General features: G+C 36.0%; 1 protein-coding gene across 2 annotated transcripts in view; it reads right to left on the bottom strand.

The window, feature by feature from the left end:
* The window catches only part of EAF2 (ELL associated factor 2), a 41935-nt gene that overhangs the window by 10042 nt on the left and 19734 nt on the right, over nucleotides 1-12159 (bottom strand). The window lies entirely within an intron of this gene.

Raw genomic sequence — 12159 nt, 5'->3', positions numbered from 1 at the left:
GGGCTTTGGGGAGAAGAAAAAGAAGAAAAAAAAAGATTGGCAACAGTTGTTAGCTCAGGTGCTAATCTTAAAAAAAAATACAAGTAATTCAAATAACACACAATAAAGAATTTGAAAAATTAAAACTGTAAAAATTAAAATCTATTTCAGCAGAAACCATCCTCCAATTCTTTTCTTATTCCCCCAATACATATCATGCAATGCAATCCAGACAGACGAATTTCTTCTTTTTTTCATTTTTATTGAGGTATAATTGACAAATAAAATTGTATATATTTAAAGTGTACAATGTGATGCTTTGATATACATATACTTTGTGAAATGATTACCACAATCAAAGTAATTAACACATTCATCACCTTACATAGTTACTCTTTTTGTGTGTGTCTGTGTGTGGTGGGAACATAAGATCTGCTCTCTTAGCAGATTTCAAATATACAATACTGCATTATTAACTATAGATACCATACTGTACATTAGATTCCCAGAACTTTTTCATCTTATAAACTAAAAGTTCATACCCCTTGACCTGTATCTCCTTTTTTACCCTTTCTTCCATCCTGTGGCAACCAACCTTCTACACTGTTTCTACGAGTTTGACTTTTTTTATTTTGGATCCCACATATAAGTGAGATCATACAGTATTTGCCTGTGTACCTTATTTCACATATTTCTCTTTTCAATAGTTTATTGTCAGTATATAGAAATGTAACTGATTTTTGTATGCTAATTTTGTATCCTGCACTTTACTGAACTGATTTATTAGTTCTAATAGTTTTTTAGTGATGTCTTTAGGGTTTTCTATACAGAAAATCATGTCATCTGCAAACGGACACAAATTTATTTCTTCTTTCTGATTTGGAGGCTGTTTAATTCTTTTTCTTGCCTAATTGCTCTAGCTAGGATTTCCAGTACTATGTTGAATAGAAGTGATGAGAGTAAGCACCCTTGTCTTGTTCCTGATCCTAGAGGAAAAGATTTCAGCCTTTCATTGTTGAGCATGATGTTAGGGGTAGGCTTGTCATACATGGTCTTTATTATGTTGAAATATATTTCTTCTATATCTAACATGTTGAGAGGTTTTATTGTGAAAGTATGTTGAATTTTGTCAAATGGTTTTTCTGTTTTCATTGAGATGATCATACGATTTTTATCCTTCATTCTGTTAATGTGGTGTATCACGTTTATTGATTTGCATATGTTGAAACATCCTTGCATCCCAGGCATAAATCCCATTGGTTATGGTGTATAATCCTGTTAATCTGCTATTGAATTTGATTGATCAGTATTTTGTTGAGGAACATATAAGCATCTATATTCATCAGACATACTGGCCTGTAATTTTCTTAAAGTGTCCTCATCTGGCTTTGAAATCAGGGTAATGCTGGCCTCATAAAATGAATCTGAAAACGTTCCCTCCTCTTCAACTTGTTGGAATAGTTTGAGAAGGATTGGTGTTAATTCTTCTTTACACATTGGAATTCACCAACGAAGCCATCTGGTCCTAGGCTTTTCTTTGCCAGGAGTTTTTTGATTACTAATTCAGTCTCCTTATTGATTGGGTCTGTTCAGATTTTCTATTTCTTCATGATTGAGTCTTGGTAGGTTGTTTCTAGGAATTTATCCATTTCTTCTAGGTTATCCAATTTGTTGGCATATAATTGTTCACAGTAGTCTCTTAAGAATCTTTGTATTTCTATGGTATCAGTTGTAATGTCTCTTTCATTTCTGATTTTATTTGAGTCTTCTCACTTTTGTTCCTTGTTAGTCTAGTTAAAGGTCTGTCAATTTTATCTTTTCAAAAAGACCAACTCAGTTTTGTTCAGCTTTCTATCGTTTTTCTAGTCTCTTTTATTTCTGCTCTGATCTTTATTGTTTCCTTCCTTCTGCTAACTTTGGGCTTAGTTTTTTCTTTCTAGTTCCTTGAGATGTAAAGTTAGAATATTTGAGATCTATCTTTTTTATTTTAGGCATTTATTGCTATAAACTTCTGTCTGAGAACTGCTTTTGCTGCATACCATAAGTTTTGGTATATTATATCTCCATTTACATTTGTTTCAAGATTTTTTTTTATTTCTTCTTCGATCCATTGGTGTTCAGGAGTGTGTTGTTTAATTGCCACATATTTGTCAAATTTCAAGTTTTCCTCCTGTTATTGATTCTATTTTCATACCATTGTTGTGGGAAAAGATACTTACTATGATTTCAATCTGCTTAAATTTGAGATTTGTTCTATGACCTAGCAAATGATCTATCATGGAGAATGTTCCACATCTGCGTGAGAGGAATGTGTATTCTGTTGCTGTTGGATGGAATGTTTTATATAAGTCTGTTAGGTCTATTTGGTCTAAAGTATAATTCAAATCCAATATTTCCTTATTGATTTTCTGTCTGTATAGTTTATCCATTGTTCAAAGTGGAATGTTGAAGTTCCCTGCTAGTATTGCATTGCTGTCTCTACTTCTCCCTTCACATCTATTAATATTTGTTTAATATATTTAGGTGCTCCATTGTTGGGTGCATATACATTTATAACTGTTATATTCTCTTGATGAATTGATCCCTTTATCATTATATAATGACCTTCTTTGTCTCTTGTGACAGTTTTTAATTTAGTCTATTTTGTCTGATATAAGTAAAGCTACCCCTGCTCTCTTTTGGTTTCTATTTGAATGGAATATCTTTTTCTATCCCTTCACTTTCAGCCTACATGTGTCCTTAAGGCTGAAGTGAGTCTCTTGTAGGTAGCATATGGCTGGATCTTATTTTTTATCCATTCAGTCACTCTATGTCTTTTGATGGGAGAATTTAATCCATTTCAACTTAAAGTAATTATTGATAGGTAAGGACTTACTATTGCCACTTTGTTAATTGTTTTCTGCCATTTTGTAGTTCCTTTGTTCCTTTTGATGTCTTCCTTTGTGATTTGATGAATTTCCATAGTGGTATGCTTTGATTCCTTTCTCTTTATCTTTTGTGCATCTACTAGAGGTTTTTGCTTTGTGGTTACCATGAGGCTACATAAAATCTCTTACAGTTCTAAGTCTCTTTTAAGCTGATAATAACTTAACTTCTATTGCATACAAAAACTCAACCCTTTTATTCCCCTCCCCACATTTTATGTTTACATCTTTTTAAATTGTATATCCATTAACAAATTATTGTAGCTATAGCTATTTTTAATACTTTTGTCTTTTAACTTTTAAACTAGAGTTAAGCAATTTATACTACCATTACAGTAGAGTATTCTAAATTTGACAATATTATTTAACTTTACCAGTAAGTTTTATACTTTCATTTGTTTTCATGTTACTAATTAGCATCCTCCCATTTCAGCTTGAAGAACTCTCTTTAGCATTTCTTATAAGGCACATCTGGTGATGATGAAGTCCTTCAGCTTTTGTTTATCTGGGAAAGTCTTTACAATTCCTTCATTTCTGAAGGACAGTTTGGCCAGTTAAAGTATTCCTGGGTGGCAGGGGTTTTCTTGTTTTTTTTTTAGCACTTTGAAAGTTCATCCCATTCTCTCTTGGCCTGCAAGGTTTCTGCTGAAAAATCCATCAAGCTTCCCTTGTATTTGAGGAGTTTCCTTTCTCTTGCTGTTTTCAAAATTCTCTCTTTGTTTGAGGCCAGCCTGGTGGCACAGCAGTTAAGTTTGCACGTTCTGCTTTGGCAGCCCGGGGTTCACTGGTTTGGATCCTGGGTGCCAACCTACGCACCGCTTATCAAGTCATGCTGTGGCAGGCATCCCACATATAAAGTAGAGGAAGATGTGCACAGATGTTAGCTCAGGGCCAATCTTCCTCAACAAAAAGAGGAAGGTTGGTGGCAGATGTTAGCTCAGGGCTAATCTTCCTAAAAAAAAATTCTCTCTTTGTCTTTGATTTTGAATAGTTTTATTCTAATACATCCTGGTAAAGACCTCTTTGCGTTGAAATTGCTTGGAGTCTTTTGACCTTCATATACCTGGATATCCATATCCAGATGTCCCCATTTGGGAAGTTTTCAGCCATTATTTCTTCAAATAAGCTTTCTGTCCCTTTCTCTCTCTCTTCTCCTTCTGGGATTCTTATAATTTACACATCATTTTGCTTGATGCTATCCCCTAATTCACGTAGGCTCTCTACATTCTTTTTCATTCTTTTATCTTTTTTTTCCTCTGACGGGTTAATTTTAAATGACTTATCTTCAAGTTCACAAATTCTTTCTTCTGCCTGATCAAGTCTGTTACTGATGCTCTCTATTGCACTTTTTATTTCATTCTTGTAGTTCTTTAGTTCCAGAATTTGTTTGGTTCTTTTTTACTATCTTTCCATTGAACTTCTAATTTTGTTTATATATTGTTTTCCTGATTTTGTTGTCTGTCTTCTCTCGCAGCTCTCACAGAGCTTCCTTAAAACAATTATTTTGAATTATTTGTCCAGCAATTCACAGATCTCCCTTTCTTTGGGGTCCATTACTGGAAAATTACTGTGTTTCTTTAGTGGTGTCATTTTTCCCTCATGTCTCATGTTTCTTGTAGCTTTGTGCTGATGTCTGTGCATTTGATGAAGCAGTCACTTCTTCCAAACATTATGGACTGGTCTTGACAGAAAAAGACCTTCACCTGTGGGTGGGTGCAAGGGTGCTGGCTTGGTGGGCTGTGGCATTTCTGGCTCCAGGAAAGGCCCAGAAGTGTAGTCTGTGCAGCCCCATCAGCTGAAGTCAATGTCAGCAAAGACTGCACATGTCCTCAGTAGCCAAGGCTGAAAGTGTCCACAGCAGCAGAGAGGGCTTTTGGAGTCTTCACAGCTGAAGCCTATTGGGGGTCCTCCTGATTTCTTTTTCTCCCATGGGGATCCTGTGGCTGAGGGGATCCTTCTTGGCACTGGGTTGGGCTCTTGAGTGCCCTCATAGTGGTGGTGGCACTGGTGTCTGATGTGCAGATGCCTACAGAGCCACCACAGAGCTGGAGTGTGGAATGAGGGTCTATTGCTGTAGGTTCTTATTTGGACTCTTGAGCCCTTCCAGGGCTATTTTCATTCATGGATAGCTGTCTAATTTTTTGTTTTTGCGGGGGCGGGGCGGGGATGAAGGTTGCTATTTCCTACTCTGCCATCTGACCAACATCACCTCATCCAGATGAATTTCATTCTTTTCCTGGTTGTCCTAGAAAACATTTTGATGAAGTATTTTTACTTAGGTTCCCTCTCCCCCTTAATGGGGACCTGAAATATTCTAAGTATTTTGGAAAATCCAGCTCCCATTATAACTTTCATTGTAAATATTCAGTAGATAAAAAGCAGTAGGTATCTCCTCTTGTTATTATTTTTCAAATTTTATTTTAGCGTGCAGATCCTTGCTTACTTTTGTGGGCTTTGGTTCAAATGACAACCTAATTTTCAGAGCCTTTGTAGTATTATCTTGTTCTTTGTAGTAAATCTCTAGCATCTGGAATTTCCACTGGTCACTGCGGGTGCTATTTGAAGGAAGAAAGGGACTTCACCAGATGGAAAAGGCTGATACCTATAGGTGGGGAAGGCTGGTGCCTGTAGGTGGAAAAAGTGAGTCTCTAGCCTGCTAGGATGCAGAACGGTTCCTGGGCCATGCAGATTTTTTGTGGCTGGCTACCCACTGCATGCAGTGGGGAGAATAACCATGCTTCCTAGCAGGGTGCCTATTGTGGTTAGATCCCCTTTGTCAGTGCCACCTAGCCTCAGGATGTCTTCAGAGGAAACAGACAAATCTTAGGGTGACAGGGCAAGGAGAGTGCTTGGGGCAGTGGGGGATAATGAACAGGCTTCCTGGGCTGAGTGCTTATCATAATGAGTTTCCACTTGTGGGTGCCTTCTGGACATGCAGTATCTCTGATTGGGGAGGGAAGTCTCAGGTCAGGAAGGGAAGGAGAGTACTTCCAAGACTGGAGCCACTCACTGTGGTATGATCGCTTTGTCAGTGCCCCTCATTGTATGGTGTCTCTAGGTTGGGTGGGCAGGGAGATTACCTTCCTTTTTCCATCTTTCAGAGTTCCCCTTTGGTTGTTTTTTGCCTTATTTCCAGGATTTACAGTTTTATTTAGTGGGGAGAAGCACAGAGAGATAAGTCTACGCCATCTTGTCCCACAATAAATTTCAAAAGATTGAAGTTATACAGAGTATATTCTCTACCAAAACAAAATAAAATAAAAAATTTATAAGTAGAACCTAGATAGCCTCCAAATATTTGAGAAGTAAACACACTTCTAAAAGACCCATGGGTCAAAGAAAAAAATAAAAGATATATTAGAAAATACTTCAAATTAAGTGAAAATGAAAACACAGCTTATTAAAATTTGTAGAATGCAGCTAAAGTACAGCTTAGAGGGGGAGTGATGTCAGTGTCATGGCATAGTGAGCTTGCCCGGGACTCTCTCCCTTCCAACATACAACAAAAAAGAGCAACCATATTCCAAAAAAAAATATCCTAATAGCACAGGAACCCTCGGAGACCCATAGCAGCCAAACAACGGAGGGTGGAGAGGCTGGAGCCCCCCTCAGAGGAGCTGGAAGCAGGTAAGAGAGAACTTCACTCCCTCCCCTAAAGACTGGGATCACTGTGCGGGAGGCTCCACAAAGGAAGGAGTAGGGAAGGGGTCACGCTCTGCAGAATCACCCAGGACTCCCTAGCACCCTTGCAGCCTAGAGGAAAGCCCTCCAACAGGGCAAAAGCTTTCATGTGGGGTGACCTCATCAAACCAAGATCCCAGGAGACCAGATAGCGAGAGCTGATCAGAAACCCCAGTCTGCGCGCAAGAGAAAGTGCCCCCCACAACCCAAGCCATGCTGTGCCATCTCTGTTGAAGGTGGAGGGTTCAGAATACGTGGCTCTAGACCCCCATCTAGTGGCAATAGGCTGTAACTGCAACCAAAGAATATCACAATTCGGAAAAATCGCAATTTCAGCATCAGGCAGTTCATAAAAGCTCAAGACCAGAGGGAAAGCAATAACTGCACAGAATTATGTCCTGAAGACTCAGAAATAAGTAAACCAAACAACAATAAATCAGAATAGCTATCATCAAAAAACTCAATGAGGTAAAAGAAAATATAGAGAAACAATCCAACAAGTTCTGGAGCTGCTTCACAAACGAGCTTGAAACTGTAAAGAAGAATCAATCTGAAACACTAGAGATGAAAAATACAATGGAAGAAATAAAAAATACAGTGGATTATAAGAGAATATTATGAAAAATTATATGCCAACAAAATGGATAACCTAGAGGAAATGGATAAATTCTTAGACTCTTACAATCTCCCAAAGCTAAGTCAAGAAGCAGCAGACAATCTGAACAGACCAATCACAAGGAAAGAGATTGAAACAGCAATCAAAAGCATCCCAAAGAATAAAACCCCAGGACCAGATGGCTTTCCCGGGGAATTCTACCAAACTGTCAAAGAGGATTTAATACCTGTACTTTTCAAGCTATTCCAAAAAGTTAGGGAGGATGGAACACTTCCTAACACATTCTACGAGGCCAACATCACTCTGACACCAAAGCCTGACAAGGAGAGCATGAAAAAGGCAAACTACAGGCTAATATCGCTGATGAACATAGATGCAAAAATTCTCAACAAAATTTTGGCAACCTGAATTCAGTAATACATCAAAAGGGTCATACATCATGATCAAGTGGGATGCATACCAGGGACACAGGGATGGTTCAACATCTGCAAATCAATCAACGTGATACACCACATCAACAAACTGAGGAATAAAAACCACATGATCATCTCAACAGATGCAGAGAAAGCATCTGACAAGATCCAACAGCCATTTACGATAAAAACTTTAAAGTACAGCTTAGAGAGAAATTGAAAACATTAAATGACTATATTGGGGGGAAAAAGAGGTCTTAATTAAATGAACTAAACTCATACCTTAAGAAGCTAGAGAAAGAAGAGCAAATTAAAACCAAAGTAAGCAGAAAGAAAAAAATAGTAAAAGCAAAAGCCAAAAAAAAGAACAGAAAAAAATAATGAAAATAAATGAAACTAAAAGTTGATTGTTTGAGAACATACATAATATTGATAAAACTCAACCAAGTTTATACATATAAAAAAAGACATTAGACATAAATTACTAATATTGGGAATGAAATAATGACAGCACTACAGATCCTACAGACATCAAATGAATAGGAAGGAATATTATGAACCACTTTATGCCCATAAATTTGATAAATTAGATGAAATGGACCAATTCTTTGAAAGGCATAAACTACTAAATTTTACTCAAGAAGAAAGAGATAACCTGAATATACCTAAATCTGCTACAGAAATTGAGTTTTAGTTAATCCCACCTCACCCCACACACACAAATCTCCAGGCTTAGATGGCTTCACTAGTGAATTCTACCAATCATTTAAATAAGAAATAATATCAGTTTGATACAAACTCTTCTGTATAATTAAAAAGGAAGGAATACTTTCCAATGCATTCCTTAAGGACAGAATTACTGATATCTAAACCCAACAAAGACATTACAAGAAAAGAAAAACCAAACTACAAACCAATATTGCTTATGAACATAAATGCAAAAATAAACAAAATTTTAGCAAATCGAATTTAACAATATATAACAATGGTTCTCAACCAGTGATGATTCTACCCCCAGGGGGACATCTGGAAATGCCTGGAGACATTTTTGGTTGTCACAATTTGGGGGGGAGTGGTGCTATGTGGCATCTAGTGGGTAGAAAGCTAGGGATGCTGCTAAACATTCTACAATACACAGGAGAGCCCCTGACAAAGAATTACCCAATCCCAAATGCCAATATTGCTCAGGTTGAGAAATGCTAATATATTAAAAGAACAATATATCATGACCAAGAGGGGTTTTCTCAGGAATACAAAATTTCAAAAATCCATTAATATAGTTCACCATATTAAAAACCAAAAAATAAAAGCCATCTCAAAACAGCAGAAAGAGCATTTGACAAATTTCAACAGTCATTTTTGACAAAAACTCTCAACAAAATAGAAAAAGAAGGGAAGTTAGGACATCCATGAAAATCCTACAGCTGAAATCACACATGATTGTGAGAGACTGAAAGTTTTCTCTCTAGGTTCAGGAATAAGAGGACATTTTCCACTCTGACCACCTCTATTCAACATTGTATTGGAGGTTCTAACTGGTACAATAAGTCAAGCACAAGAAATAAAAGGCATCTGCATTGGAAAGGAAGTGGTAAAACTGTCATTATTCTCAGATGACACGATTGTCTCTGTCAATATGACGATATGATATCTACAAAAAAATATAACGATATCTATAAAAAAGCTACTAGAAATAGTGAGTTTAGCAAGGTTAAAGGATACAGCAACAATATACAAAAATCAATTGTATTTCTATATATTAGCAATGAGCAATTAGAAATCAAAATTATAAAAACAAGAGCATTTATAATAGCTTCCAAAAAGTTAAATAATTATAGATAAATCTGACAAAATATGTTAAGGACCTGTATACTGAAAATTATAAAGCATTGCTGAGAGAAATTAAAGATCTAAACAAATGGAGAGAGAGACTGTGTTCATGGATCAGAAGACTCAATTGTTAAGAAGTCAGTTTTCCTCAAATTGATCTATGGATTCAATGCAATCCTAATCAAAATTTCAACAGACTTTTTAAGAAATTGAGAAGCTTTTTCTAAAATTCATGTGAATATGGGAAAGTCCTAGAATACTCAAAACAACTTCATTAACAGAAAAACAAAGTTGTAATAAAACTACCTGATTTCAACACTTATTATAAAGCCACAGTTATTAGGATAGTGTAGTGTTGGTATAAAAATAAACAAAGAAATCAATGTAACAAAATAAAGAGTCCAGAAATAGATCCACACATATATGGACAACCGACTTTTTACAAAAGTGCAAATGTAATCCATTGGACAAAAGATAGTCTTTTCAACAAATGGTGCTGGAATAATTCAATATCCATGTGCAAAAAAAAAAAAACTTTGATACACACCAAGTACCACATACAAAAATTAACTCAAAAAGGAGCCTTGACCTAATATAAAACTATAAAACTTCTAAAAGAAAACATAGGAGAAAACCTTTGTTACCACATCTTTGGTTTAGGCAAAAATTTTTTTGATATGACACGAAAAGAACAATCCAGAAAAAAATTGATAAAATGGATGTTGTCAAAATTAAAAACTTTGGCTCTTCAAATGACACTGTTAAGAGAATGAAAAGAATGAAAGACTGAGAAAATATTTACCAGGCATATATCTGATAAAGAACTTGTATTCAGAACATAAAAATAATTCCTAAAACTCTAATAAGAAAATAAATAATCCAATTCTTAAAAATGGGCAAAAGATTTAAATAGACATTTTACCCAAAGAAAATATAATGATGGCAAATAAGTACATGAGAAGATATCCAACATTATTAGTCATCAGGGAAATGCAAATTAAAGCCACAATGAAATAACACTGCGCACCTGACCAGAGCATTGACAAACACGTAGAGGAACTGGACCTCTCGCGCACTGCTGGTAGGAATGTAGAATAATACAACCATTTTGGAAAACAGTTTGAAAGTTTCTTAAAAAGTTAAGTATATACCTACCATAAGATCTAGCCATTTCACTCCTATATATTTACTATAGAGAAAAGAAAATATTTGTCTTTTCAAAGACTTGTATGTGATGTTCACAGTAGCTTTATTTGTGACAGCCAAAAACTGGAAACAATGCAAATGTCCATCTTCAGGTGAACAGATAAACAAATTGTTGTATATCCATAAAATACATTACTACTCAGCAATAAAAAGCAATGAACTATGGATGCACACTAGATTCTCAAAATAATTATGCTTAGTGCAAAAACCCAGACAAAAAAGAGGACATACTGTATGATTCCATCTATATAAACTTCTAGAAAATGCAAACTAATCATAGTGACATACAGCAGATCAGTGGTTCCCTAGGAACAGGTAGGGTGGGGAGGAGTGGGAGAGAGGGATTACAATGGGGCAGTAGGAAACTTTTTGGGGTGATAAATATGTTCATTATCCTGATTGTGGTTGTGGTTATAGTTTCAAGGATGTATACCTATGTTAAAACCCAGGAAATTGTACTTTAAATATGTGAAGATTTTTGTGTCAGATACACCTCAATAAAGCTGTTAAAACACACACAAACACACATGCACAAATGATGCTACATGACTTCTGAGCCTATGTAATTAAAAAGATAAAGTTTTCACCTCTCTCCCTCTATCTTTGCTCCTCCTTTCTCCCTCTCCTGACACTTACTCTTGGAACCCAGCTACCACGTTGTGAGGAAGCCCAGGCCACCTGGAGAGGCTATGTGCAGGTTTCCCAGCTAACAACTCCTAGAAAGGTCTCAGCCAAAAGCCAGCATGGACTGGCAGACATGTGAATAAGTGAGCCTTCAAATGATTCCAGCTGCTAGACTTCAAGTCATTCCAGCTGACACCAAGTATAATAGCCATGAACTACCCCCACTGAGCCCTACAAAAATTGAAGATTTATAAGCAGAAAATATGTTGTCATTGTTTTAAGCCCACCCAAATTTTCCTTAAATTTCATACAGTATTTGAAAACCACAAAACATTCAACAAATGATTTATTGTCAAATACGGAAATTACAAAAATATTTAGAGTTTAACTACAATGGAAGCATTACTCATTTAGCGGATGCAGTTAGAGTGATACCTAGAAAGATATTTGTACTCTTAAATGCATACAAAAAATAAACTCAACATAGATGAGCTAAGCACCCAATTATAAGAACAGAGAAAATGCAAAGCAAGTCAAAGAAGCAAATAATTTTTTAAAGAGCATATATTAATGAAAGAATAAACAAAGGAACAAGAAAAAAATCCAATAATAAAAATTTAAATAATAGCTAATATTTGATCACTTCCTAGTGGCAGGAATTACTTTAGACACTTTATAGGTACTACTACATTTAATTCTCTTAACAATCCTAATTATTACCTCTATTTTACAAAAAAGGAAACAAACATAGAATAAGTATGGTAACTTTCCCTAGGCCATACATCTGATAAGTGATGGAGCTGGGATTTGAATGCAAGCAGTCTGATTCCAAAGAGGTCACTCCTAGTCACCCATATACCACATCTCACTAAGACCAAAAGCTGGT

This window comes from Equus asinus, chromosome 5 (assembly GCF_041296235.1).
Source record: "Equus asinus isolate D_3611 breed Donkey chromosome 5, EquAss-T2T_v2, whole genome shotgun sequence".
Classification (NCBI taxonomy): domain Eukaryota; kingdom Metazoa; phylum Chordata; class Mammalia; order Perissodactyla; family Equidae; genus Equus; species Equus asinus.
The sequence above is the reverse complement of the archived record's forward strand: the minus strand, read 5'-3'. Positions and strand labels throughout refer to the sequence as shown.